At 45.5% G+C, this 27,857-nt stretch overlaps 1 protein-coding gene across 5 annotated transcripts in view; it reads right to left on the bottom strand.

Moving 5' to 3' along the window:
- GLI1 (GLI family zinc finger 1) overlaps window positions 1-27,857 on the bottom strand; it is a 135,045-nt gene that overhangs the window by 33,027 nt on the left and 74,161 nt on the right. The window contains exon 3 of one of the 5 annotated variants that reach the window (XM_040425727.1): window positions 27,653-27,792. The exons of 3 other annotated variants lie outside the window; for them this stretch is intronic. The gene's annotated coding sequence lies outside the window, so the exon portion shown is untranslated. The remainder of the gene's footprint in view (window positions 1-27,652; window positions 27,793-27,857) is intronic. One more of the 5 variants, XM_040425728.1, reaches the window with a different exon arrangement.

Here is a 27,857-nt window from a genome sequence, read left to right as displayed (position 1 = left end):
GCAGCAGAAACGCACACAACTGCTGCACAATACAAATGCACTATAATATACTTTCAGAGAGGAGGGCTCAGGCGGCCCCCTGGGCATTGGCCCACCTTTCCCTGTAAGGTCTATGGCCAATCCGCCCCTGGTAGTACCAGTTTATACATATTGGCCACACAATCAGTTTCACCAAGTGACAGTAAGGTTTAGAGGTCAGATTTGCCTCTTAATCCTTATTATTAGATTAGAATAGTTTATATACACAGAAACGTATTTTCTTTAGAATAAACTGGAGCTAAACTGGTTCCACTTGTTGGAGAGAAAACTCTCAGACTCTCAGACATAGAGAACTCTGGTGTCAGGTTCCAAATGTATTTTACAGTAAAAAAAAAAACCTACTAAGTATATAGCTACAGATAATGTACACCCTCTTTAAAAATTATCAGCAGATAGGTCTCACAGCTGTAGATCTACCACATAGTTTATTAACTCCTTAGTGACATTTGCCATACATTTATGGCTTAATGGCAGAAGAACAGTATGGAACAGGCTCAGGAGCTGAGCCCTCTCCTTACAAGGTGGGCACTGGATGTGTAATACACCTGCCTGCAGTGACCGTGATCTGAGATAACTCAGATGCCCACAGATTTTGCAGTTAATAGTGACCATGGCATCTGATTGGTTAGTCAGAGGGAAGGGTACTGCCTATGAACTATGATTGATCCTACCATGACAAAATTTGTTTAAATGTCAAGACAGCCAGGAACTTTGTTAAGGCATGTTCACCCAAGTTTTTTAAAAATATAGAAAACAACAGTATTAAAAATTGAAATCACTACTTTCCCAATTTTACATATAAAAGTAAATAAATAAACAAATATCATTGGTATTGCTATCTCTAAAATATCTAAAGTATATAAATATAAATGTTTTCATCTTGTACAATGAACATAAAAAAAATCAAGATGCCTGAGTCTCCATTTTGGGTCATCTTGCCCCCTGAAAAGAAATTGAATTAAAAGTGATCCAAAAGTTGTATGTACCCCAAAATGGATACATAAACTAAAGCCCCTCCCCACAAAAATAAGCCCTGACACAGCTCTCTAGATGGATGGTCCATTTGTGATCCACAAAAATGCGGAACCAACACAAACCAAAATTATGATTGTGTGCATGATGCCTAAAGAAAGTTATGGGTGTCAGAATATAACGATACAAAGCAAAACTATAGTAATTTGTTATAGTCGTAATTGTACTGACCAACTGAATAAAGGGTAAGATGTCAGTTTTAATGCACATTAAATACCGCCAAACCCAAAATACAATGACAGAATTACATTTAACTTTTTTGTTTTGCATAAAGGGTCAGTGCAAGATTTTAGTTTTTCCTTTTTCAATAAATTAGCATAAATATCTTAAATTCGGGTTTTCACTTTTTCAGTATGGGGTACTGAGTGCAGAATAATAGGCTAAAGCTTATTTTTTTTTATTTTAGCACAAGGCCGCCCACAACATGACAAAATGTGAAAAAAGTTAAAGGGTCTGAAGACTTTCTGAACTCAACGTGACCCGTCAGAAACCCCTTACTAAGTTTTAACCCCTTTATTTTATGTGCAGCACTTACTTAATAATGTTCTTTATCATATGTATATATTAATCTATCATATGTATATATTAATCTGCACTTTTATTATAATTCTGTGCTTACTTCTAGAGATGAGCTAATTATTGGAAAATTCGATTCTGCTGCTTTGCCAAATTTTACAAAAACATTTGCTTTGTGACAAATTACTTCATCATGAATCACATTTCTTTGTAAGTAGTGGGTGCAATGACAGGGAGCATCAAACATCATAGCGGCATCTGATATAGATAACATAGTGTAAAATAAAAAAAATAAAAAATAAAAATCATAGTTACCTGATCCATTTGCTGACGGCGGTCTGGCCACTGCTATCTTGCTTGAAGATCTTGTGTGAAATCTTGCGCTGCCCGACTAGCGTGGTGACGTCATACATCACCGCGCATGGGATTTTGTGCGAGATCTTCAAGCAAAATGGCGGTGGCTGGCCTGTCTCAAGCAAATAGATCAGGTAAGTATGATTTTTTTCTTTTTTTTACACTATTTCAGTTTAAATTGATTCGTTACAACGAAGCACGAAGAAATTTGTCTTCACAGCAAATGAAAAATGTATCTGAAATTCGGAAGAAAGTCCACTTTGTGGACTTTGATTTACTCAACACTACTTGCTTTAATAGAAATCACAGTTCCATGCACTGTCTTCCCTGGTGAATATGTGATAGACTTGTGTTTATACACAAAATGACATAAGACAGGTGTACATACTTTCCTGTTTAAAAAACGCATTGGCTTGCAAAAAACACAGAAATAAACCACTGGTGGAATATTTCATTTTTATACACCAGTTGGCATACACAAGTAGTTACCTTTGGTGCAGGTATCATTTTGTGTCAAAAATGATGACTTTTTGTACTTTTCTACCTGCTTTGGCACTTTTGCAAAAAGTAAGCATGGTATGGGCGGGATTAGATGGACCATGGGCAGAACCTAAGCTGCATGACTCATTTAACAACATGTGCACCAGGAAACGGGCAGTGCACATTAGACTACAAACCTGCCAGCTCCCTACCTGGCGTAGATGTCTTTCTCTGGTGCCCAGAACTCCCGATGATGTGACAAAATTATTACTTCCTCATAATTTTGGTGCATTGTAAGCCAGAGAACTTTACTATAAAGACTAGTGTAAAAAACGACAATCTTAATACATTCTCCCTACTATGTTTAACAAATACCACAAAAATATCTCGAAAAAAACACCATCGAAAAAATTTATGTAACATAAAAAAAAGATGCAATTTTTCTGTTTTTTTGGACAAAAAATAAATAAATTGGGTGAAGTCAAACAAAAGTCGCAGGTAAGTCATATGTTGCACATACATTAAAGTCAAAGGAGTAAAAGCCGTCGTTAGGATTTTTGCAGTGTCTCATAGCAACACCACTGACAATAATAGTGCATGATGTAATGCCGTGCAACTTTTATGTCGCGATGTAGACCCAACCTAAATGTAGTGTACAGATACACAGTGGTGCTACCCACAGCAACCAGTCAAATCCACCTGTTATGTCTTATGTCTTGTGGTTGTTCCCTGAAAGATTTTGCCCGCAGCTCGGATAGACGGCCACAGGATGTCATTTAAACAAGTAAAACTAAACAAAAAAGTTTTTCTTACAGATTGTGGACTGAACGGACATGGACGTACAGGGAATATGTTCAGACTAGCTACTGCCTGGCCACGACAGTTCCAAAAAATATATTTATTTTACCAAAATACACTCTTAAGTAACATTAAAAAATAAGAAGGTAGGCGCATGAAACGTTACTAGGGTAACAAATGTGCTGAGATGACATTCCTAAAAACCACTTAATGGACCGAGGCAGGAAAGGAAGAGGCCTCAGAGCTGCGAGAGAGGACTCCGACACCCTACATCTGCATTCCTGCTCAGCCACCCAGCACGAAGAGAGAGAAATACACAGTATGGGACCGAATGCTGCAAGTACAGCATCAAAAAGTGGAGGCTGAAGGCGCTAGCTCTGTAACATAAGAAAAAACGTAACCTTATGTAAGAAATTCAAGTTAGAGACATAGCCAAGAGAGACAACTAGATGGACTGCTAAGCATGAAACGTAAGCAGAGCGGCCCAGTGGAGACATAAACACTTTGATAACGTAGTACAACTGGATTTCTATTTCAGATGGAGTGAGTAAGCAATAGTGGTTGAAGCGAAGTTCTGTTATTTTACTAATTCTGTTACATGCGAGGTGGGTGTTCGCGGCTGGTTATGGTTTGGAATCATATTATAAAGACAGCCATGGGGTAGACTCTCTGCTACAGTTCTGTTATGACATAGCACAAGTTGGGTTTGCTTTGGGAGGAAGCCAAGCCAATAACTGATGGCTAGTAATTATTCCAGAAGTACTTAACCAAAATGGCCCAAAGAGATTTTGTACAACAGAGAATAGTTGTTCCATAGTAAGAAAACAAGAGACTGATATTACATTCATTTCCAATGCATTTAGACTGGATTTCCCTTGTGGCACCCATTGGGGTTTATTCTATTTACACCATATATGATGGGTTTCCCTGGTAGAAAGCAGGGACGTAAAGGACCAGAGGTACTTATTCCAAACAACTTGTTTGGTCTGTGGTCAGCTGCAAGCAGTAACTTCTCCTGTGTGGCCAGGGTTGGTATTTGAGGTGGTCAAAATAGTTTTTAACCCATGGCCCAGTTGTCTGTGAGTTTCTAGTGACATAAGAATACTAAGAACTAAGAGAATGTGACACAAAAAAGTTTCTGCTATGACTAATGCTGGCCATATAGTGCCACAAAACCAAGAGAGCTTGACCTAGAAAAGTTTCTGCCAGGACTAATGCTGGATATACACATTAGCGGATCTAATGTGCATGAGGGCGTATGAAATACTATTGTGCCATGCAGCCAAAAGTATGTGACTTTGTGACAATAAGCTATTGTCTATTCCTTCCAATGTTAAAAAAAAATAGCAGCTATATTTTCTTACTGGCATGCCTAGCTTTTATTTTAGCTTCAGTATAGTATTAGTATTGTAATACAAATTCAATTCTGTATCTTTGACAGATGGACAATGGGGATGAGGGGGTGTTGGTGGTATTTAAGTTTATCCACGTTATCTCATATCTATCCAATCAAAAGTTTAGTTAATTATATTTTTTGTCATTTTATGGTAAAAAATATGTTATAAAAAACAATACTGAGGAGCATTTATCTACTTGTTTAAGCCGAAAGGTGCAAATTATGGCACACATCATATTTGTACCATAATTTGACTTTCTGAGCTTCCTGACACTTTTCTGAAATGGCGTAAAAATGGGAAGGTCTTTGTGGGGCAGGTGGGGTCTATCACAACCTGCTGTATCTACTATAACTTATGCCAGAAACTGGAATAAGTTGTAGCTCAAGTCTATGCCAGCTTCTGGCTGGCATCAATGGCGTACCATGAGGGGGAAGGGGGCCCAGGCACTGTTAAACAAATAGGCTATTGCACATCCTGCCAGTGCCCTTCAGTGAGTGAGTCACTCAATGGCTCTGGCGGAAACAAAGTAAATCCAGGCCATGCGCTGTGCGCTATATGTAGTTTTAAAAACCATGGAACTCAATGGATTCTTTTCATTGAGCACTTCTGCATGCTGGCTGGGTAAGGCCCGCAGAGGCTGGAGGCCTATACCAGCCTGCAGCCTATGAGAGCAAAAGCAGAAGTACACATTCTCTGAGTCAGAGTACTGCTGTGTAGCAAGGTATTTTTATTTTATTTAAGGGGTGACCCAGGTGGGGCTGCTGAAAGGGTGAATTTTACTGAGTTGTGGGGGCTGCCAGCAGTGCCTTATGCCAGTGCCCACTGCCCAGCCATGAGAGTTTTACATGATCTGTATCAGTGGGGGTGGCAGGGGGGCGCATTTGGCCTAAATAGGAATTGTGACTGGCCTCATTATGGAAGATTATTACTGTGGGAACTTAAGTGCAGTATGCACAGCAAACAGTACTATTAAAATGTCCACTCTTCTGCTGTGCAGACTGCATTTAGGAAACCCACAGCAACAATCTTACTTTTTAAAGGGGTATTCCCACTGTTACAAGTTATACCCAACCATAGAATAGAGGATAACTATTAGTGGTGGTCCTACTGTTGAGAACCCCACCAAATTATAACAGCGGGAAACCCATATCCCTTGGGAAGCCCCCAAAATGAGCGGCAGGTCGGGCATGCAAACTGCCACACCATTCATCTCTAGGAGAGTTCTGCAGATTGCTGAATTCATCTACTATTTCTGGAGCCACCATAAAAATTAATGGAGTGGCAGTGCACATGCCTGACTTGCCACTCAATTCATTTCACTGCATTCCAATGGTTATGCGGTCCTTAATGCAGCAGTTAGACCCAACTGATTAAATAATTATCCCCTATCCTGTGAGAGTGAGAGAGGTTAGTTGCACCCTTTAAAGGGGTTCTCCGGGAATTAGGAAAATGAAAATACTTAAATATTACTTTATTATAAATATATTCCCAAATACCTTTTATTAGTTATTATGGCTTGTTTTGTCTGTGGAGCAATCATCAGGGAAAATAAAATGGCCGCTGTCCTATTAGTACACACAAAACCTGTCCTAATCACACAGGAGGACACGCTACTTCAGAGCACTAAACTAAAGAGCTGCCTCATCTTTTTCTATGATCCTGAATACAGTTTAATATGATCTACAGCTAAATCTCTGTAGAAATGGAATTCATGAGGAGGCATGAAGTACAAAGAGGTGGGCGGGGGTGATGTGGATAATGTGCAGCAGCTCTTGTATGAAGTCTCCATTACCACAGCCGGCCGGCTGCAGTGCTCGTCTGATGAGGAGGTTGAGCGAAGTGCGCGCATGCGCACTTCGCTCAATGAGGCTGATTGTAAATGTCCGCACGGGCGCATCAGGCACAGGCCTGTGCGCACGCGCGGGATCTTTGAAAAGGAGGAGGGGGCACTGAGCGAGAGCCGGAGGCGTATTTCATTACATTCAGGCGGCGCTGAAAGCATCAGGGGAGGAGCTGGGCACCAACGGCGGCGGCGGCGGGCGGCAGCTTGAGACCAACAGAAACGCCCTGGGCACCTTATCAAGAAGATTGACAGGTTAGATAAAAGCTCTTTTTATCAAAAGGAGACGGCGAATTTATCTTCTAACAACACCTTTGTAATCACAGGGGCGCCATGGAGATAACAATACTTTTAAAAGGGGGGGTTAGAAAGTGGTGACAGAGTCCCTTTAAGGTTCTTATAATCTGTATTTAGGATCATAGTCCCTGACAAGTAGGAGAGGAGGATGAAGCAGCTCTTTACCTCAGAAGTAACATATCCTCCTGTGTGATTAGTACAGGTATTGTGTGTATTAATAGGACAGCGGCAATTTTGTTTCTCCTAATGATTGCTCCCTAAACAAAATGAGCCATTATAAATAATGAAAGGTACATGGGAATATATTTACAATAAAGTATTATTTAAGTATTTTCATTTTCTAAATTCCTGGAGAACCCCTTTAAGAAGAAAAAAGAGAGACTCAAAAGAGGAAGAGAGATCAGCCTCCCCTGCACAACTTTGGGAGCTGCTCATTAACTGCAAAGACTGCACTTAATGTGCACAGTGCCTGGGGACCATCTATTGAACTGCTCCAGTAAAGTACAGTGCACTTGTATAAAACCTCTCCATCTCCTCATTGCATGAATCAACACCTGCATTGCTGTCACATCATTCAGGGACCATGTCTTGCATCTCAAAACTCATCTAAACCAAGGGCACCCCACCTAACATCAAGCAGGAGCCCCAAAACCATGGTATGCCCCAAAGGGAAGAAAGGGTGTGTCCTTCTAATTACTGCTCGACCCAAAGAGAAACATAGTGAGTAGAGTTGAGCGAACCCGAACTGTAAAGTTCAGGTTTGTAGCGGCACACGGACCCGAACATTTACGTAAAAGTTTGGGTTCGGTGTTCGGCGATTTTTATGGCGCTTTTTGAAAGGCTGCAAATCAGCCAATCAACAAGCGTCATACTACTTGCCCTAAAAGGCCATCACAGCCATGCCTACTATTGGCATGGCTGTGATTGGCCAACTGCAGCATGTGACCCAGCCTCTATTTAAGCTGGAGTCACTTAGCGCCGCCCGTCACTCTGCTCGGATTAGTGTAGGGAGAGGCTGCAGCTGCTGTGAGGGAGAGATCAGGGAGCGATCTTATCAAGAACTGGTTTATGTACCCCACGATCTACAGAAAAAGTGTTTTGTGGGTGCAGTGCACAATTTTTTTAAGCCTGCCCTGAGCCAACTACTACTGAAAACAAACTTTTTTTTCTTAATTTCATCAATATCATTACCTGATCGGCAGCCATTTTATGCAATGATAGTGCACCAGCATAGGCTATCTGCAAGTCCAGAAATACAGCTTTGGCATACTGGGGTGAAAAAACCCTCTTATATATTGCACATCTGGGATTAGACAAGCATAAGTGACTGTCACATTTTGTCACGGCTGAGGATGGGGGAAATCCTCAGCCGTGTGGAGCCCGGTGATGTTACGGCTGCTTGGCCATGAAGACAGGATTAGGGAGCAGGTCACCTCCTAAACGCATCCCTAACCTGACCCTGGCTCCTAGCTACATGAGCCAACCTTGATGGTAGGAGGGCCCATGCTCCGGAACCTAAAAGTCCCTGCTAGCCCTCAAGATGACCCTCACCTAGGAGCTGAGTAAGACAAGCCCACTCCTCCTAGACACGGAGGAGCAGGAGTCTCAACGGCCAAGCTGCAGGAAAAGGGGAGACATAAACAGCTCTATGGATATGGCAGGTGAACAAAGAGTTCCACCTACCTGCCACAGCCTTGCTGACTGGATCCCTGTGTTAGCAGGGTGCAGATCACAAACGCATCCCCACACAGGGACCCAGATCCATAGCTGCACAAAATCACATATAAAACATCACACGGACATCACACATAACTAGAAATAACTTAAAGCGACATTATGGTTATGACCACAGGGGTGGCTCTTACTGGCAGCTAATAAAGACATGAGGCTGCTCTCAGCTAAGCATGGCTGAAGCAACCTGCAGGCCTGCAAAAGCAGTGAGGCTTTATAGGCCAAGAAGCCACCCCACAGTCGGACACACCCAGTGCACACACACACTAGGAAGGAGATTAACCCTTCCAACACCAGGGAAGGGAAAACACCACTTAAAGGAGACGTGCACACAATAACATAAAAAGGAAGTGCACACATACACACAACTCAAAACCGCATGCACAACGTAGCGAGCTGCAATGGCACAGCTCAGCATGCTACGCTGCCACATACACACTGTTGCCAGCGGCAACCACAGGTGAGGCAAATACCACAGCCCTCACCTGTGATTGAACACCAAAGAAAACCGCTGACAACCGCATGCGGTTCAGGAGTCACGGTCATAGCCATGGCCGTGACACATTTAGGACAGAAATACAGCTTTTTGGTTAGGGTGAAAAAAGCCTCTAATATACTGCACATCTGTGATTACACGTGCAAAAGTCACTGTCACATTTAAGACAGAAATACAGCTTTTTGGTTACTGGGGTGAAAAAAGCCTGTAATATACTGCACATCTGTGATTACACGTGCATAAGTCACTGTCACATTTAGGACAGAAATACAGCTTTTTTCTTACTGGGGTGAAAAAACCCTCTGATATACTGCACATCTGTGATTACACGTGCATAAGTCACTGTCACATTTAGGACAGAAATACAGCTTTTTGGTTAGGGTTAAAAAACCCTCTGATATACTGCACATCTGTGATTACACGTGCCTAAGTGATTGTCACATTAAGGCCAGAAATCCTGCTTTGGCATACTGGGGTGAAAAAACCCTCTGATATACTGCACATCTCTGATTACACGTGCATAAGTGACTGTCACATTTAGGCCAGAAATACGCCTTTTTGGTTACTGGGGTGAAAAAAGCCTCTGATATACTGCACATCTGGGATAAGACGTGCATAAGTGAGTGTCACATTTAGGCCACAAATACCGCTGTCATATAGAGTTTTAAAAAATAAAAAAGGGAGTGCAATACCCTACATCAGGGTTTTAATTGGCGGTATTTTTCTTTTTAACAGACTTAACCACTTTTTACTTTGCTTTCTAAACGCTAACTATGAGGCAAACATCTAATAAGGGACGCGGTCATGGTTGTGGTGGTGGTGTTGGTGGAGCCTCTGGTGCAGGGAGAGGACGTGGCCGTTCTGCCACAGCTACACGTCCTACTGAACCTACTACCTCAGGTCCCAGTAGCCGCCAGAATCTACAGCAATATTTGGTCGGGCCTAATGCTGTTCTAAGGATGGTAAGGCCTGAGCAAGTACAGGCGCTAGTCAATTGGGTGGCCGACAGTGAATCCAGCACGTGAATCCAGCAGTCTTTTGCAGAAAGCGCACAGGTGGCGCCTGAAACCCATGCCCATCAGTTTGTCACATCACCCCCGTGCATATCGGGGAACCTGTCTGAGCCTCAAGTCATGCAGCAGTCTCTTAAGTTGTTTGAAGACTCTGCTGGCAGGGTTTCCCAAGAGCATCCACCTAGCCCTTCCCTAGGGGTGGAAGACATAGAATGCACTGACGCACAACCACATGTTTCCTGATGAGGACATGGAAATACCACCTCAGCACATCTCTGATGATGACGAAACACAGGTGCCAACTGCTGCGTCTTTCTGCAGTGTGCAGACCGAAAAGGAGGTCAGGGAGGAAGACTGGGTGGAAGACGATGCAGGGGACGATGAGGTCCTAGACCCTACATGGAATGAAGGTCGTGCCACTGACTTTCAGAGTTCGGAGGAAGAGGCAGTGGTGAGACCGAGTCTACAAGCGTAGCAAAAGCGGGAGCAGGGTGCAAAAGCAGAGCAGCCGTCGCAAAAACAGTTCGCCTGCTACTGGCCACCGTCACCAGGGACCGAGCACACCAAAGGCAGCTTCAAGGAGTTCCCTGGCATGGCACTTCTTCACACAATGTGCTGACGACAAGACCCGAGTGGTTTGCACGCTGTGCCATCAGAGCCTGAAGCGAGGCATTAACGTTCTGAACCTTAGCACAACCTGCATGACCAGGCATCTACATGCGAGACACGGGCTGCAGTGGAGTAAGCACCTTCAAAACCAAGAAAGGACTCAGGCCCCTTCTGCTCCCTCTTCTGCTGCTGCCTCGGCCTTTTCCTCCGCCTCTGGAGGAACGTTGGCACCTGCCGCCCAGCAAACAGAGGATGTGCCACCAACAACACCACCTCCGTCACCAAGCATCTCCACCATGTCACACGGAAGCGTTCAGCTCTCCATCTCACAAACCTTTGAGAGAAAGCGTAAATTCCCACCTAGCCACCCTCGATCCCTGGCCCTGAATTCCAACATTTCTAAACTGCTGGCCTTTGAAATGCTGTCATTCAGGCTGGTGGAGACATTCCCAGCCGCCACTACTTCTCCAGGAGAGCCGTGCCCTCCCTACTCAACCAAGTATCGGATAAAATCGAAAAAAGTGTGCACTGCACAACGCCATCTGTGGCAAGGTCCACCTAATCACAGATACGTGGACCAGTAAGCACGGCCAGCGACGCTATATCTCCCTAACTGCACACTGGGTAAATGTAGTGGCGGCTGGGCCCCAGGCGGAGAGCTGTTTGGCGCACGTCCTTCCGCCGCAAAGGATCACAGGGCATCATTCTTTGCCTCCTGTTGCCTCCTCTTCCTACTCGGCTTCCTCCTCCTCTTCTTCCACCTCCTCATCCGGTCAGCGACAGACCTTCACCACCAACTTCAGCACAGCCAGGGGTAAACGTCAGCAGGACGTTCTGAAACTGATGTGTTTGGGGGACAGGCCCCACACTGCGCAGGAGTTGTGGCGGGGTATAGAACAACAGACCGATGAGTGGTTGCTGCCAGTGGGCCTCAAGCCTGGCCTGGTGGTGTGCGATAATGGGCGAAATCTCGTTGCAGCTCTGGGACTAGCCGGTTTGACGCACATCCCTTGCCTGGCGCATGTGCTGAATTTGGTGGTGCAGAAATTCATTCACAACTACCCTGACATGTCTGAGCTGCTGCATAACGTGCGGGCCGTCTGTGCGCGCTTTCGGCGTTCTCACCTTGCTGCTGTTCGCCTGTCAGCGCTGCAGCGTAACTTCGGCCTTCCCGCCCACCGCCTCATATGCGACGTGCCCACCAGGTGGAACTCCACCTTGCACATGCTGGAGAGACTGTGCGAGCAGCAGCAATCCATAGTGGAGTTTCAGCTGCAGCACGCACGGGTGAGTCGCACTGCGGAACAGCACCACTTCACCACTAATGACTGGGCCTCCATGCGAGACCTGTGTGCCCTGTTGCACTGTTTCGAGTACTCCACCAACATGGCCAGTGGCGATGACGCCGTTATCAGCGTTACAATACCACTTCTATGTCTCCTTGAGAAAACACTTAGGGCGATGATGGAAGAGGATGTGGCCCAGGACAAGGAGGAGGAAGAGGGGTCATCTCTAACACTTTCAGGCCAGTCTTTTAGAAGTGGCTCAGAAAGAGGATTTTTGCAACAGCAGAGGCCAGGTACAAATTTGGCCAGCCAGGGCCCACTACTGGAGGACGAGGAGGAGGGGGAGGATGGGGATGAAGCATGTTCACAGTGGGGTGGCATCCAACGCAGCTCGGGCACATCACTGGTGCATGGCTGGGGGGATACGGAGGACGCAGACGATACGCCTCCCACAGAGGACAGCTTGTCCTTACCTCTGGGCAGCCTGGCACACATGAGCGACTACATGCTGCAGTGCCTGCGCAACGACTGCAGAGTTGCCCACATTTTAACGTGTGCTGACTACTGGGTGGCCACCCTGCTGGTTCCCCGTTACAAAGACAATGTGGCGTCCTTAATTCCCTCACTGGAGCGTGATCGGAAGATGCACGACTACAGGCGCACGCTGGTAGACGCACTCCTGAGATCATTCCCGACTGACGCCGGGGGACAAGTGGAAGCACAAGGCGAAGGCAGGGGAGGAGGAAGAGGTCGCCAACGCAGCTGTGTCAGCGCCAGCACCTCAGAAGGCAGGGTTAGCATGGCTGACACGTGGAAAAGCTTTGTCACCTCGCCGCAACAACCGGCCCCAACTGCTGATATGGAGTGTGTTAGCAGGAGGCAGCATTTGAACAACATGGTGGAACAGTACCTGTGCACATGACTACATGTACTGACTGATGGTTCTGCCCCATTCAACTTCTGGGTCTCCAAATTGTCCACATGGCCAGAGCTTGCCCTGTATGCCTTGGAGGTGCTGGCCTGCCCTGCAGCCAGTGTACTCTCTGAACGTGTATTTAGCATGGCAGGAGGCGTCATTACAGACAGACGCAGCCGCCTGTCCACAGCCAACGTGGACAAGCTCACGTTCATTAAAATGAACCAGGCTTGGATCCCACAAGACTTGTGTGTACCTTGTGCAGAATAGACATTTATACCACCATCAAACATACATTCTTGTACTCAAGTCAAGTGCAATGATTCTTTGTTTTATTTTTATTTTTTTTGTCCCAATATTTTGGGGGCTACCTACCCAATAAAAAATAAAAAATAACATTGTTGGCTACCTGTTCCTCCTCCATTGCTGCCTCCACCTACAACACCACATTCACCGCCTCCTCAACCTCCGACTCCATATCCACCTCCTTCTCTGAGTTGCAGGTTAGGCTACTTTCACACCTGCGTTAGGTGCGGATCCGTCTGGTATCTGCACAGACGGATCCGCACCTATAATGCAAACGCTTAGATCCGTTCAGAACGGATCCGTTTGCATTACAATGCATGATAATGCAAACGGATCCGTTTTGACTTTACATTGAAAGTCAATGGGGGACGGATCCGTTTGAAAATTGAGCCATATAGTGTCATCTTCAAACGGATCCGTCCCCATTGACTTACATTGTAAGTCTGGACGGATCCGCTCGCCTCCGCACGGCCAGGCGGACACCCGAACGCTGCAAGCAGCGTTCAGGTGTCCGCTCACTGAGCGGAGCGGAGGCTGAGCGCTGGCAGGCGGATGCATTCTCAGTGGATCCGCCTCCATTGAGAATGCATCAGGGCTGGACGGCTGCGTTCAGGACCGTTCGTGAGCTCCTTCAAACGGAGCTCACGAGCGGACACCTGAACGCAGGTGTGAAAGTAGCCTAAATAATTAGTAATTTTTAGTTATTTTATTTAATTTTAAGTTATTTCCCTATCCACATTTGTTTGCAGAGCAGTTGCCATGCTCTTAAGCACATTTTACTGCCTTTTTCATCCCTCTAGCCTTTTCAAGGACTAGTTTAGAGCCATTTTAATTTAAAAAAGTGGCAATTTTAGTGCCCTAAATTGAAAAAAATCTTATTTTTAATTGTCGGGTGACATTTTACCATTTTTGGCGTATACAAACCCTGCTGTGCCTGGGTGACAGGGGCCTAAATCTCTCAAAATCCTCTGTTGTATTGCTGGGTGACATGAACCCCCTTTTGCCGTGAATGAACCCCTGCTGTGCCTGGGTGACAGGGGCCTAAATCTCTCAAAATCCTCTGTTCTATTGCTGGGTGACATGAACCCCCTTTTGCCGTGAATGAACCCCTGCTGTGCCTGGGTGACAGGGGCCTAAATCTCTCAAAATCCTCTGTTTTATTGCTGGGTGACATGAACCCCCTTTTGCCGTGAATGAACCCCTGCTGTGCCTGGATGACAGGGGCCTAAATCTCTCAAAATCCTCTGTTCTATTGCTGGGTGACATGTACCCCCTTTTGCCGTGAATGAACCCCTGCTCTGCATTGCTGACAGGGGCCTAAATCTCTCAAAATCCTCTGTTGTATTGCTGGGTGACATGAACCCCCTTTTGCCGTGAATGAACCCCTGCTGTGCCTGGGTGACAGAGGCCTAAATCTCTCAAAATCATCTGTTCTATTGCTGGGTGACATGTACCCCCTTTTTCCGTGAATGAACCCCTGCTCTGCATTGCTGACAGGGGCCTAAATCTCTCAAAATCCTCTGTTGTATTGCTGGGTGACATGAACCCCCTTTTGCCGTGAATGAAATCCTGCTGTGCCTGGGTGACAGGGGCCTAAATCTCTCAAAATCCTCTGTTCTATTGCTGGGTGACATGTACCCCCTTTTGCCGTGAATAAACCCCTGCTCTGCATTGCTGACAGGGGCCTAAATCTCTCAAAATCGTCTGTTCTATTGCTGGGTGACATGAACCCCATTTTGCCGTGAATGAACCCCTGCTCTGCAGTGCTGACAGGTAACTAAATTTAGTGAAAACATCTGTTACTGATCGGAAGATGCGCGACTACAAGCGCACGCTGATGATAGCATTCCCACCTGACAGCGGGGGCACAGTGGAAGCACAAGTCGAAGGCAGAGGAGGAGGAAGAGGTCGCCAACACAGCTGGGGCACCGCCAGCACCTGAGAAGGCAGGGTTAGCATGGCCAAAATGTGGAAAAGCTTTGTCAGCCTTGGAGGTGCTGACCTGCCCTGCAGCCAGTGTATAGTGTGAACGTGTGTTTAGCACGGCAGAGAGCATTATCACAGGCCACAGCCAATGTGGACAAGCTTACGTTTATTAAAATGAACCAGGCATGGATCCCACAGGACTTGCAGAATAGACATTTATACCAGCCTCAACCATCCATTCTTGTACTCAAGTGCACTTATTCTTAGTTTTATTTTGTTATATGTCCCAATATTTTGGGGGATACCCCAATTTAAAAATAAAAAATAACACAAATCAGTGTTGGCTACCTATTCCTCCTTCACCTCCGCTTCCACCTACACCGCCACGTCAACCTTCTAAAACATTAGGGGTGAGGGTCTGCTGCTGAGCTGACCATCTAAAACATTAGGGACGAGTGCCTGCTGCTGATCTGACAATCTAAAAAATTAGGGGTGAGGGTCTGCTGCTGAGCTGACCATCTAAAAAATTAGGGGTGAGGGTTTGCTGCTGATCTGACCATCTAAAACATTAGGGGTAAGAGTCTGCTGCTGAGCTGACCATCTAAAACATTAGGGGTGAGGGTCTGCTGCTGAGCTGACCATCTAAAACATTAGGGGTGAGGGTGTGCTGCTGAGCTGACCCTCTAAAACATTTGGGGTGAGGGCCTGCTGCTGACCTGACCATTTGAAACATTATGGGCGAGGGCCTGCTGGTGACACTCTAAAACAATAGGGATGAGGGTCTGCTGCTGAGCTGACCCTCTAAAACATTAGGAGCAAGGGCAGCCGAATAAGCATGTTGATATGTTGGAGGACGAGAAAAGGAAGATTGAACCATTTACACTTTTTTTTGTGGTGGAAGGGGTGCATGGGAATATAGTGTATTCAATACACCATAAAAGCCACATTTAAAGAGCCTTTATGTTCAGCCGCTTTCCTCTTTTGGAGGGGAGAAGTCATAATCAATCCAGGCCTTGTTCATTTTGATGAGTCAACCTGTCAGCATTTTCAGTTGACAGGCGGATGCGCTTATCAGTTATTATGCCCCCAGCAGCATTAAATACCCGCTCTGACAGAACGCTGGGGGCAGGGCAGGCCAGCATCTCCAAGGCGTAGAGTGCCAGTTCGTGCCACGTGTCCAGCTTGGACACCCAATAGTTGTAAGGAACAGAGGGATCACAGGACGCTGACACGGTCTGCTACGTACTCCTTCACCATCTTCCAAAACTTTTCCCTCCTTGTGACAGTAGGCTGCGCATTAGGGTGAGGGTGCTGGCGGGGTGTCATGAAACTGTCCCAGGCCTTGGAAAGTGTTGCCCTTCCTCTGTTGGAACTGCTGTGTGTTCCCCTCGTCTCCCCTCCTTGGTTGCCCAAGGAACTACGTACTCTGCCACCAGCGTTGTCAGCTGTTAATTTTTGGAGCAATTTTTCCACAAGGACCTTCTGGTAATGCACCATTTTGCTAGTCCTCTCCACCACAGGAATGAGAGATGAGAAGTTCTCTTTGTAGCGGGGGTCGAGAAGGGTGAACAACCAGTAATCGGTGTTGGTCAAAATGCGTATAACGCGAGGGTCACGGGAAAGGTAGCATATCATAAAGTCAGCCATGTCTCATCAGGAGGATGACTCTCAATCTCCTTATCCTCTTCCTCCTCTTCGGTCCATCCACGCTGAACAGATGGAATAAACCTTCTATGGATACTGCCCTCTGTAGAGGAGGCAACCGTCTCCTGCTCCTGCTCCTCCTCCTCTTCATCATCATCATCCAACTCGTGCTGAGAAGACAAACAGAGGGTGGTCTGGCTATCATCCTGTGTACTGTCTTCCCCCATTTCCACCTCTTCCACATGCAAAGAGTCCGCCTTTATTGTGAGTAGCAAGCGTTTCAGTAGACACAGAAGTGGGATGGTTACGCTGTGTGACACAGAGAGAGGTTTTGTCTGGGAAAACTGTTTTTTTCCTCCCAGCATGTGCTACTGGGCTGATTTACAGCCAGGTGAGGTCAAATACTGGACTGGATTTTAAGTGACGGTCTGGGTTTTGGCAGCATCTGGCTGTCCTTAAATAGGCAGCTGGGCTTAGAAGCCAGGTCTCTGTGTTGGGATCTGGGAGCCTTGTGTCGGGATAAAGGCTTGCTAGCTGTTTGGCATGAAAACAGGTTGGTGCTGCTATGGTCAAGGACTTTTTGAGGCAGAATTGACGCATAGTGTGAATTACCACCAACAGCGCAAGGTGACTTTTTGTTTAATTATGACTGCTTGTTTTGTCACTTGCCTAAAGTGTGAATAAAACACTGAACTGTTTGATCCAAAGAACTTGTTGCCTCTATACTGCGTCCGCTAATCCTGTCTACCAGAGCGAAACCCCACAATTGGTGGAGATTGCGTGCATGAGCTGTGAGGCTGACGTGAACACCGATTTATTTGTTTTCTGAATTTTTCAGGCATGGTTGTATGTCGTACATTAAACCAGCTGTATTACAACCTGTGCCCCACGATAAAATGGAGGCTGTTGTGAAGGCTCTCATGGAGGCTAATCTGCAGCAGCGAGAGACAAACCTGCAGCAACGCAAGGCTAATAAGCAGCAGCAGGAGACTAACCAGTTGCTGCTACAACACGTGATGACTTTGCAGACTGCAGGAGCAACCTCGAGCGTCCACGATGTCCGGAAAGCAGTTTGTGCCGTGATTCCTAAGATGAACCCTGCAGACGACATCAAAACCTACCTGCCGATGTACGAGAAAGTGGCCATCAGGGAAAATCTACTCCGTGACCAGTGGGCTGAGGTCGTCGCTCCGTTCCTGCCATCCGATTCCCAGCGGGTGTATTTTGACTTACCAGACGATCAAGCGGCTGACTACCAGAAAGTAAAAGGTAAGATTTTGCCAAGACTGGGGGTGAATGTGTTGGTCCGGGCCCAGCGGGTGCATCAGTGGGGGCTCAACCCGGCTGAGCCTACAAGACCCCAGTATTATAACTTACTTCACCTCTTGCAAAAATGGCTACAGCCTGACGTGCTGAGTCCCACTGCTATGCTGGATCGTCTGTTAGCCGATATGTTCTAGAGGGCTTTGCCATACTCTCTCCAGCACTGGATCGGTCAGGTGTCTCCTTTCAATGCCCTTGAGATGGTGGACCTGGTGGAACGCTATGAAGCTACCTGGAATCTAAAGGAGGGTTCTGTCGGAAGGCAAACCCTGGAAATCTCCACCCCAGGCCCGGAGATTTGAGCCGATAAAAACCGCCCGGGATGTACCCACGGCAGACCTGGCTTTGATAGCCTGCTGGCGATGTCAGGAGCCTGGCCATGTAAGGGCTGACTGTCCCCATCGGGTTGAGCCCATGGACACTAACTATGGCTACCGTCAGTCGCTATATGCCAGAAGACTGTGTGCCAGGGGTGGACATACCGCATGTGCCGCTGGTTCGGTTGCACAGGGGCCCACAGCATGAGAGGGCCCCTTCTTACCGGCGGTAGGGGGAGATGAGCGCTTTTATAGTGGAAGCGCTCATTTCTATTCATCTGTATCTCTGTTCTTAGGACGGCGATACAAATGGATTCTGCGACAGGTCAGGGGAGAGGTGTCTCCCTTCCCAAGTCTTCTTATAGGTTGCAGGCCTAGTGCAGGACAGGACTCTTGAAGGGACACAAGTGAATGATGGTTCACTGGGATGATCGGGTGGAAGAGGCTTTCTCCGCTTTGAAGTCGGCCCTGTGTGGGTCCCTAGTTTTAGTGATGCCCGACTTCTAAAGGGAGTTTATTGGGGAGAAAATTTATTGGGGAGAAAATACTGGACCGGATTTTAAGTGCCAGTCTGGGTTTTGGCAGCATCTGTCTCTCCTTAAATAGGCAGCTGGGCTCAGAAGCCAGGTCTCTGTGTTGGGATCTGGGAGCCTTGTGTCTGTATGAACGCTTGCTACCTGTTTGACGTCAAGGACTCTTTGAGGCAGAATTGCCACATGGTGTGAATTACCACCAACACAGCAAGGTGACTATTTGTTTGATTATGACTGCTTTTGTTTTGTCACTTGTCTAATGTGTGAATAACTGTTTGATCATCCAAAGAACTTGTTGTTGCCTCTATACTGCGTCCGCTAATCCTGTCTACCAGAGCGAATCCCCACAGCTGATAATAGCGGCATCGCCGCTCACCATCTGTGTTGATTCCTCAAAGTTGCGTAAAACCTCACAGAGGTTAGACATCCATGCCCACTAGTCGCTTGTGAAGAGCGGAAGCTGACTGGAAAGGCGACGACCATGTTGCAGCTGTTATTCCACTACTGCCCTCTGCTGCTCACAACGCCTGGCCAACATGTGGAACATGGAGTTCCAGCGTGTGCTCACATCGCACAACAGTCGGTGAGCTGGCAATTCCAAGCGCTGCTGTAGGTGGCAGCTGTAGATGACTTTTGGAAATGGGCACACCCGCAGTGCACCTTCACCAGTAGCTCAGGCAAATTGGGGTAGGTTTTGAGAAACTGCTGAACCACTAAGTTGAACACGTAGGCGAGGCATCGTATGTGTGTGAGCTTGCCGAGCTCCAAAGCCGCCACCAAGTTACGGCCATTATCAGACACAACCATGCCTGGTTGTAGGTTGTGTGGCGAGAGCCACAGCTCATTCTGGTCCCTTATACCCTGCCACAGCTCTGCAGCGGTGTGCTGTTTGTCACCTAAGCAAATTAGTTTCAGCACGGCCTGTTGCCGCTTCCCCACTGCAGTGCTACACTGCTTCCAGCTACTGACTGATGGCTGACTGGCGCTGGAAGATGAGATTTCAGAGGTGGAAGTGGAGGAGGAGGTGGAGGAGGAGAAGGGGGGGGGGGGTTGCAGCCACTAATGTAGGTGGTGGCGGAAATCCTGATGGAAGTAGGGCCTGCAATCCTTGGCGTCGGTAGCACCTGTGCCATCCCAGGGTACGACTCGCTCCCGTCCTCCACAACATTCACCCAGTGTGCCGTCAGGGAAATGTAGCGTCCCTGGCCAAAAGCACTTGTCCATGTGTCAGTTGTTAAGTGGACCTTCCCAATAACTGCGTTGTTCAGGACAAGGGTGATGTTACGGATAGATGCTAGTGTAAGGCAGGGACGGCACACCGAGAAAAATAGTGGCGGCTGGGGACTGAGTAACGAGGGACGGCCGCCACCATCATGCTGCGGAAAGCCTCAGTGTCCACAAGCCTTAATGGCAACATTTCCAGGGCCAGCAATTTGGAAAGGTGCACATTTAGGGCTATAGTGCTATGGCCTGTGGGTGGGTGGCTGGGTATTTGCGCTTTCGTTCAAAGGCCTGGGGTATGGACATCTGTACGTTGCGCTGGGACACAGAAGTGGATGTGCTAGCTGATGGTGCTTGCGAAGGTCCAGGTGCAGGGCGGGAGGCATCCGGGCCTGCGTCTTGGACAGGGGATTGGCCAGCACGTAACACAGGGGAAAAGGAGGCAGTGGTGTGACCCGCAGACACTGATTGTGGACCCAGCCGTTTAGCCCACCAACCCAGGGTGCTTTGATGCCATATGGCGGATTATGCTGGTGGTGGTAAGGTTGCTAGTGTTCACGCCCCTGCTCATTTTGGTACGGCACAGGTTGCAAAAATATTAAACTGAATGTCACTGATATTTAGGATGTGCAAACGTTATACAGGAGATGTAGCGTAGGTAAAGACACTGTCACCGCCGGTGAAAAAATTAGACAGAATGTCACTGATAATTAGGATGGGCAAACGCTGAACAGGAGATGTAGCACAGGTAATGTCGCTGTCACCAGCGGCGAAAAAATTACACTGAATTTCACGGATATTTCGGATGCGCTAACGTTATACTGGAGATGTAGCGCAGGTAATGTCGCTGTCACCAATCAATTGCGCTGAATTTCACAGTGCAAATGTAACACAACAGATGTAGCAGAGGTTGTGTCACTGTCAGCAGCGGCCAAACGATTGTACGCAATTTTGCGCAGGTTGCGCCAATAATATTTATGGCAGCCAGATAAAACAATAGTCCTTAATAGGACTTTTAGGTCTCTAACACCTTTCACCCTGCCTAAAAAAAAAAAAACAATTCCTGTCCCTACACTATCTGTCCCTTCTGCTGCAGCTCTCCCTGACTAAGACTGAGCCAAAGCACGTGTCATCGGGTGCTATATAGCACCTGATGTCACGTTCCGGCCAGTCAATCACTGTAATGCCAGTAACCAACATGGCTACGGCATTACAGTGAGTGCCAGTACCTCCACGCACGTTTATTGTCGAGTAAAAAAGTGTTCGGCCGAGCGCGCTCGCCTAACACTAGTCACAACCACTTGGGAGCGCACCATCTCATCTTTCCTGGCATTACTCACCTGGTTAATCCTCCGCCACTCTAGTGCCAATCCCCTAGTTGTCCTCTTAAGTCTGTGTTTGCTGCAGTTATGACATACTGCCCATCCAACTGATTGCTGCAGCCAATCACTGACCTCAGTGGTCTCATGTCATACATGCAAATGCCACCAATGAGGGCAGTGATTGGCTGTAATTGTCATGTGGATGTGCAGCACAATTTTTTAATTTTATTGAAAGTGAGGAAAATTGGCTTCTACCTCACAGGTTTTTTTTGCCTTCCTCTGGATCAACTTGCAGGATAACAGGCCGAACTGGATGGACAAATGTCTTTTTTCGGCCTTATATACTATGTTACTATGTTACTATGTTACATCATTGTGGCAGCAAAGTGAACAATAACAGGCTGGGCAAACTGGCGCATTGACATTGCAGCAGCAGAAGATTTTACCGGAAGAGTATGTATTATACCTTTATTTATTACATCATCATCATGAGGCTATGTTTCTTTTAAATATCGGACAACCCTCTTAATTTAAGGCTCATCAGAGTAGTATGTGATAGGATCTTACAGACTTCAGAAAAAATACTGAACACTAAAGGCCCCTTCAGACTGCTCAATGGAGTGGACCATTGTTAGGAGGGAATCATTTCTTCTCTGCAAGCGCCTGCTCATCAGTGGAGGAAACAGCTGTATTTACATGCAGTGATCTCCTCCACAATATGGGGAGGAACCCTGTTAGATTTCCATATCTGCACTTTTTTATTAGGGCAAAATTTCCTATGAACTCTCTGCAGTGCACCTATTATTTGTAATATGCAGACAGAGACAAACAGACAAACAGACAGAGACACAGATAGATAATATATCATCTGTTTGGAACTTGTAATGTCATGCATATACAGTGAAATTCCTTTAATAATGTATTCTATTATTGAGAAGTTCTAATAACATTGTCTCCAATACAAAACTGCATGATAATCTCAAATTCCAGAAGCAAGAGAAGACCAATTTGTAGACTTCTCCAATTTAAAGTGACAGCAGCATATTCTGCATTAGTATTATATTTTGAGCTGTCTTTCTTGGGATTTGTGTCCTGTTTCTTCAGTAGACCAGTAATCCAGACTATTAGATAATTCAGCACCCATAATGGTCTAATAATGCTGGATTAAGAGAATTGTACTGAAAAAATCACTCCCTAAGTGCTGGAAAAAGAAATGACTATTAGGCTTTGTTCACATCTGCGTCAGGTATTCCATCATAAGAACAGAAAGATGGAAGACAAGTTAGGCTACTTTCACACTAGTGTTTTTGCTGGATCCGGCAGGGTTTAGCAAAAACTCATCCGTTACTGATAATACAACTATCTGCATCCTTTATGAACGGATCCGGTTGTATTATCTTTAATATTGCCAAGATGGATCCGTCATAAACACCACTGAAAGTCAATGGGGGACGGATCCGTTTTCTATTGTGGCAGATTGTGGCAGAGAAAATGGATCCGTCCCCATTGAGTTGCATTGGGGGTCATGCCGGATCCGTCTTGCTTGGCATCCCAGGACGGAAAGCAAAATACAACATGTTGCGGTTTTCTCTCCGGTATGGGAACGCAACTAAATGGAACGGAATGCATTTTGGAGCATTCTGTTCAGTTCAGTTTTGTCCCCATTGACAATGAATGGGGACAAAACTGAAGCGTTTTTTTTTCGGGTATTGAGCCCCTATGATGGATCTCAATATCGGAAAACTAAAACGCTAGTGTGAAAGGACCCTTAAAGATAGATTTGTCATATTATAGACACCAATACGTCCTATGGACCCCTTTGACTATAATGGGGTCCATCTGTTTTCCGTCATTGCTGTTCATCATTTTACTGGACAACATAGTGCAGCATTTCAGCTGACAACTTTCCTCATGGCGTGAGGACTGGATAAAACAATTTTTCTTATTAAGAAAATCAATCTATATTCTGCACATCTAAAGGCTGGCATTCCTTTCGTAGAACTAACATGTCCTGAAAGGTTTAGTGTGATAAAGAGCATTCATGCAAAACGTCTCTCGTATTCAGAGGAACATATTTAACGCCCAGGTTTTTCTTTCACAATAGCTATTGACTTCAAGCTTTACAGACTAATTACTAATCATTAGGGGTCATTGTTAGACTAACAAATGGCAATTGCACAGAACACACAATTCATAAGGACGAAAAAGGCCCATGAATCCAGGCTTTACAAATAGCTGGAACTGATATACATATGTATCCAGCAATAGCAGGACCAACATGACTGGATGGAGAGGTAAGTGCTGGTGGTTATGGATTGCCTTGGCTGCCAAAATATTATTTAGGCAGGTGTTAAAATATGGAGGGACCCACATATTTCCTCACGGTGTACCAAAATCCAAGAGAACGGTTACAAAGTTTTAACTAGATGGTACAAAACTCCTGACATTACCTGTCGCTACGGTGACGGTGGTTCTGACATCTGCTGGAGATATGGAAAGGGACGCGGAACCATGTTTCACATATGGTGGACCTGCCCCCTGATCTATGATTGGTGGGTAATTTTTAAAAAAAAATGCAATGAGATCTGCAACTCTAATGTCACCCCATCACCTATATTGGCTTTGTTAGGTCTTCTTCCTGACCACAAGACGAAATCCCCCCCCCCTCCTCAAGATCCTACTCATATCCGCCCGTATTCTGATCCCTACACATTGGCTGACAAAAGATACCCCTTCCTTAGACCATTGGTTCAACAAAGTTGACTCTATTTAGAGATTCGAGGAGCTAGCAGCTTGGGAAAATAGATCCCACCACAAATTTTTAGCTCTTTGGGAAAACTGGAGATCTTTTAGAGGTTTCCATTGACTTACACATCTTAACCTACTTGCCTTTGAGGACTACCTGTACTCAAGGCCCTTTCTCCCTCGGAACATGGATTAGAATTATTCAAGAATTATTCAAGAATTATTCAAAATTTAGCTCTGTTAACATACATCCTCAGTGTTGTTTTGTTTGTTTATTACCTACTAATTGTTACCCAGACAATTTATGTATATTGGGAGCTCACTCCTCCTATTTCAATGACTTGATACAGATGTAACAAACTTCAATTATTCAATAAAGCTTTTGAAAACTCAAAAAAAAATATATATATATGGAGGGACCACTGGAATGAATAAAGCAAGATACTATGCTCAGTTAATGGACTATAAGGGCACAGGATCACTGAGGTATTTTGGCACAGGTACACAATGGGCTGTTTTATGGTACCACCAATACATCTAGGGGAAAAATTGTCTATAATACAGGACTCAGTGATATACAGTCAACCATTAGTAGAACGACACAACAGATCTTCGAACGAGAGGTTTGATTTTAATTAGCAGGATCAGCCAAGCAAGATCCCTGGTTTCAGAGGGTTGATCCTACAGACAGGTGCTGTTTAAATAAAATGCTTCATAATGCCAAGCTGAAATTTGTTAATATTCTAGTATGCCTCAATCTCTGTAATATAACCTCCGGTGGAGTAGGGGTGGGGCTTGGAGGGGGCCAGGCCAGAATCGGGACATCAGACCCAGCAAATTTACTAACATTTATGGAAACAGGCATTAAAGAGCAGTGAAAACCACTCAAGTGAGAGGCTGATGTAGAGGCTGATGTAGTTTTCAGTCCTGACACGGGCTGCCGGCCTGTGCCTCATCATAGATTAGGAGCTTCTTGCAGCAGCACAGGGGCTATCAAAGATGGGCAAAATAAAAGCCCAATGTCTCTTCAACAGTATTTCTTGTAGTGTTCCTGATATGCAGTGGTAAGAATCTACCAAAAATGATCTACAGAAAGACCATTTACGAGGTTATGAATGCTTAATGATACACTTGTGGAGTAAAAACTAGCCTGTCTGGTCTAAGAAGAACTACAGTTAAGACTAGGTCTTGTGGAGTCAACATCTTGATAGTTCTTCAAAGCTGTTCTGCTTGTACAAGAGTGACTTATACAGTATTGTTCAGGTAGTTTTGCTGTTAGAGCTGATCAGTGTATGTAATCTATACATGTCCAGATTGTGTTCCTGAGGATTGAGAATGAGTAAATCTGGGTCAGGTTACAGGCTAAACAACAAATTTGGAGAGCTTGGACGGAATCTGACCATAGATCCCTTTGAACTGATCTTGCATGCTCCATTGCACCCAGCATATATCATCAGGATACAGTAAAATGGAGGCTTCCAATGGAGACAAAATTTTCTGACATACCTAACATGTAGTATTAACCATATATACTACAGTAAGACACATTTTCCAATATCTGTCCCAACATCACAAACAAATACGGCCACCAAACAAGCTCAACAAAAAGTTTACCCTGCATAATACAATTTTATTTTATATCTTACCTAACACGCATTATGGCTTTAAGTTTAAGTCATTATCCAACTCTTTGTAACTGATGACCTATCCTCTGGACCTCAAGTGAGCTGCGCCTAGGCCATGTAACTGATCTGTTTTACATCACTGGCCTAGGGTAAGGAGGGAGAAGGCCACTGTGCTCACAGGAGTGCTGGGGCTTTCTCAAACAGCTGATCGGCAGGGTCCTTGGTGTCAAACTCCCACCAATCAGAGGCTGATAACAGATTATTTGACTAATCCATTTCGGTGGCTCTGTAGTTAACACTGGCGCCTTGCAGTGCTGGGATTCTAGGTTCAAATCCAAACCTGGGACGACAACTGCATGGAATTTTTATGCTTGTGTGTGTTTCCTCCTGGTTCTTCAGTTTACTATCACACTCCATAGACATACAGTAGTGATAGGGAACTTGTGGGTTGTGAGCTTCATTGGGGACAGCAAGTGATGGTACTGACTGTAAAGCTCTGCAGAACATGCCAGCGCTATATGAGTAAAATAAATAAATGGATACCTAAAAATTCTGATGGATCCTACTGACTGATAAAGGGGTTCGCCAGGGTTCTGGTGTTGTGTATGGCAAGAATAGTGGCAATGATATTCTTGCTTTCAACACAGAAACCCTGACAGAGCCCCAAAGGAACCTTTGAAACTATGAACCCGATTGCGAGCTTTATGTGAAAGAATACAATCTTTTGTACAGAAATGTTGAATATGTTGGGTTTGTAATCGTATAAGCATCGATGATAAGCTTGCTCTATTACTATACTTTATTGCATGTTATTTGCAGATACTTACACTCTGAGTGCTAAATTTTTTTGAAAGGCCTGTGTTTCTACCTGAAATGAACAGAAACATGGCGATAGCTAAAACAGTTCACAAGTTCTCCACTGCCCATGTGAGAGCAGCTGTACGTTTTTATAACCCGTCTGGCAATCTACAAATGGGCTAGCCGAAGTTGTGAAAATTGTTGCTTTGTTTTTGAAAACACGCGTATTCATTTTTGGGAAAGCGGCTTCCATCTGATTACATTTGTCTCCAATTAATCTCCAAGCACACAGCGAGCTGCAGCTGCATGTAAAGGCAAATTGGAAAAATCTGTGAAGTGGGGGAAGGGAGCAAGTCTGTGTGTGGCATTGCAAGACCTCAATGATTCACTGGCTGCCCTCCCTCCCTCCCCCACCCCACCCCTGCCGCAAGCCTGGAAAAAGAAAGCGTAAAAGAAATATAAAACGTAGTGGGAGAGTGAAAGGGGGAGAGGAAAAGGCCCTAACTCTGCAGAAAAGAGAGAGAAAAGGATGAAAATAAAAGCGTTTTCAGGGCATTTTAATGCGTGGTATCTCCTTTTCAAGGCTTGTCTGGTACCATTGTGATCCTGCTCTGTGAATGAGGGATAAAACTGGAGGGGAAGGGACAGCTTTACAGGGAGGGGGAGAGGTTAGGGCAAGAAGGAAAATAAAGTTGAATAATATTAGAACAGTTAGAATTAGAAGAGGCACTTAACACTTTAACTGCTGAACCATTAAGGGTAAAGCTGCGGAGTGATAGCGATAGAGTGGACGGTGTATTTGCTCTTAGTTCCCATGACTAAAGGAAAGGGTTAATAATTACTGATAAAACTTGTATCCTAAGTGTTTCACAAGCATTTTTTACATAGCTCATAGCCTCTTTTCTACAGTCCAGTAACAGTGAATGGTTGTACGGCAGGGCTCTCTTTGGTCCCTCCTTTGTAAACTTTCTTAACTATTTGGCGGTCTGTCCGGAGTCTTCTCAGTAATGTACTGTATAAAAGAAAAAAGACTATGCTATTTTTGTTTTAACTCCTAGAAGACAAGTTTATTTATCCCAACAGATCACCTCTCTCCCCAAAGGAACACATGTTGTATGTGTCATATTACACTGTTTTCTTTCCCAAGAGTTCACGTTGTGGAGCAGATCCACTCGCCGGCATCCTAATCTGCAAACTGGCCAATTTTGATGCTTTTCTTTAGTGGATACTAAAGTGAGGAAATAAAGGAAAGACTGATATATAGGAATATTATAATTCAATTACAAAATCAGT

The sequence above is a fragment of the Bufo bufo genome, chromosome 3 (genome assembly GCF_905171765.1).
Source record: "Bufo bufo chromosome 3, aBufBuf1.1, whole genome shotgun sequence".
NCBI lineage: Eukaryota > Metazoa > Chordata > Amphibia > Anura > Bufonidae > Bufo > Bufo bufo.
The sequence above is the reverse complement of the archived record's forward strand: the minus strand, read 5'-3'. Positions and strand labels throughout refer to the sequence as shown.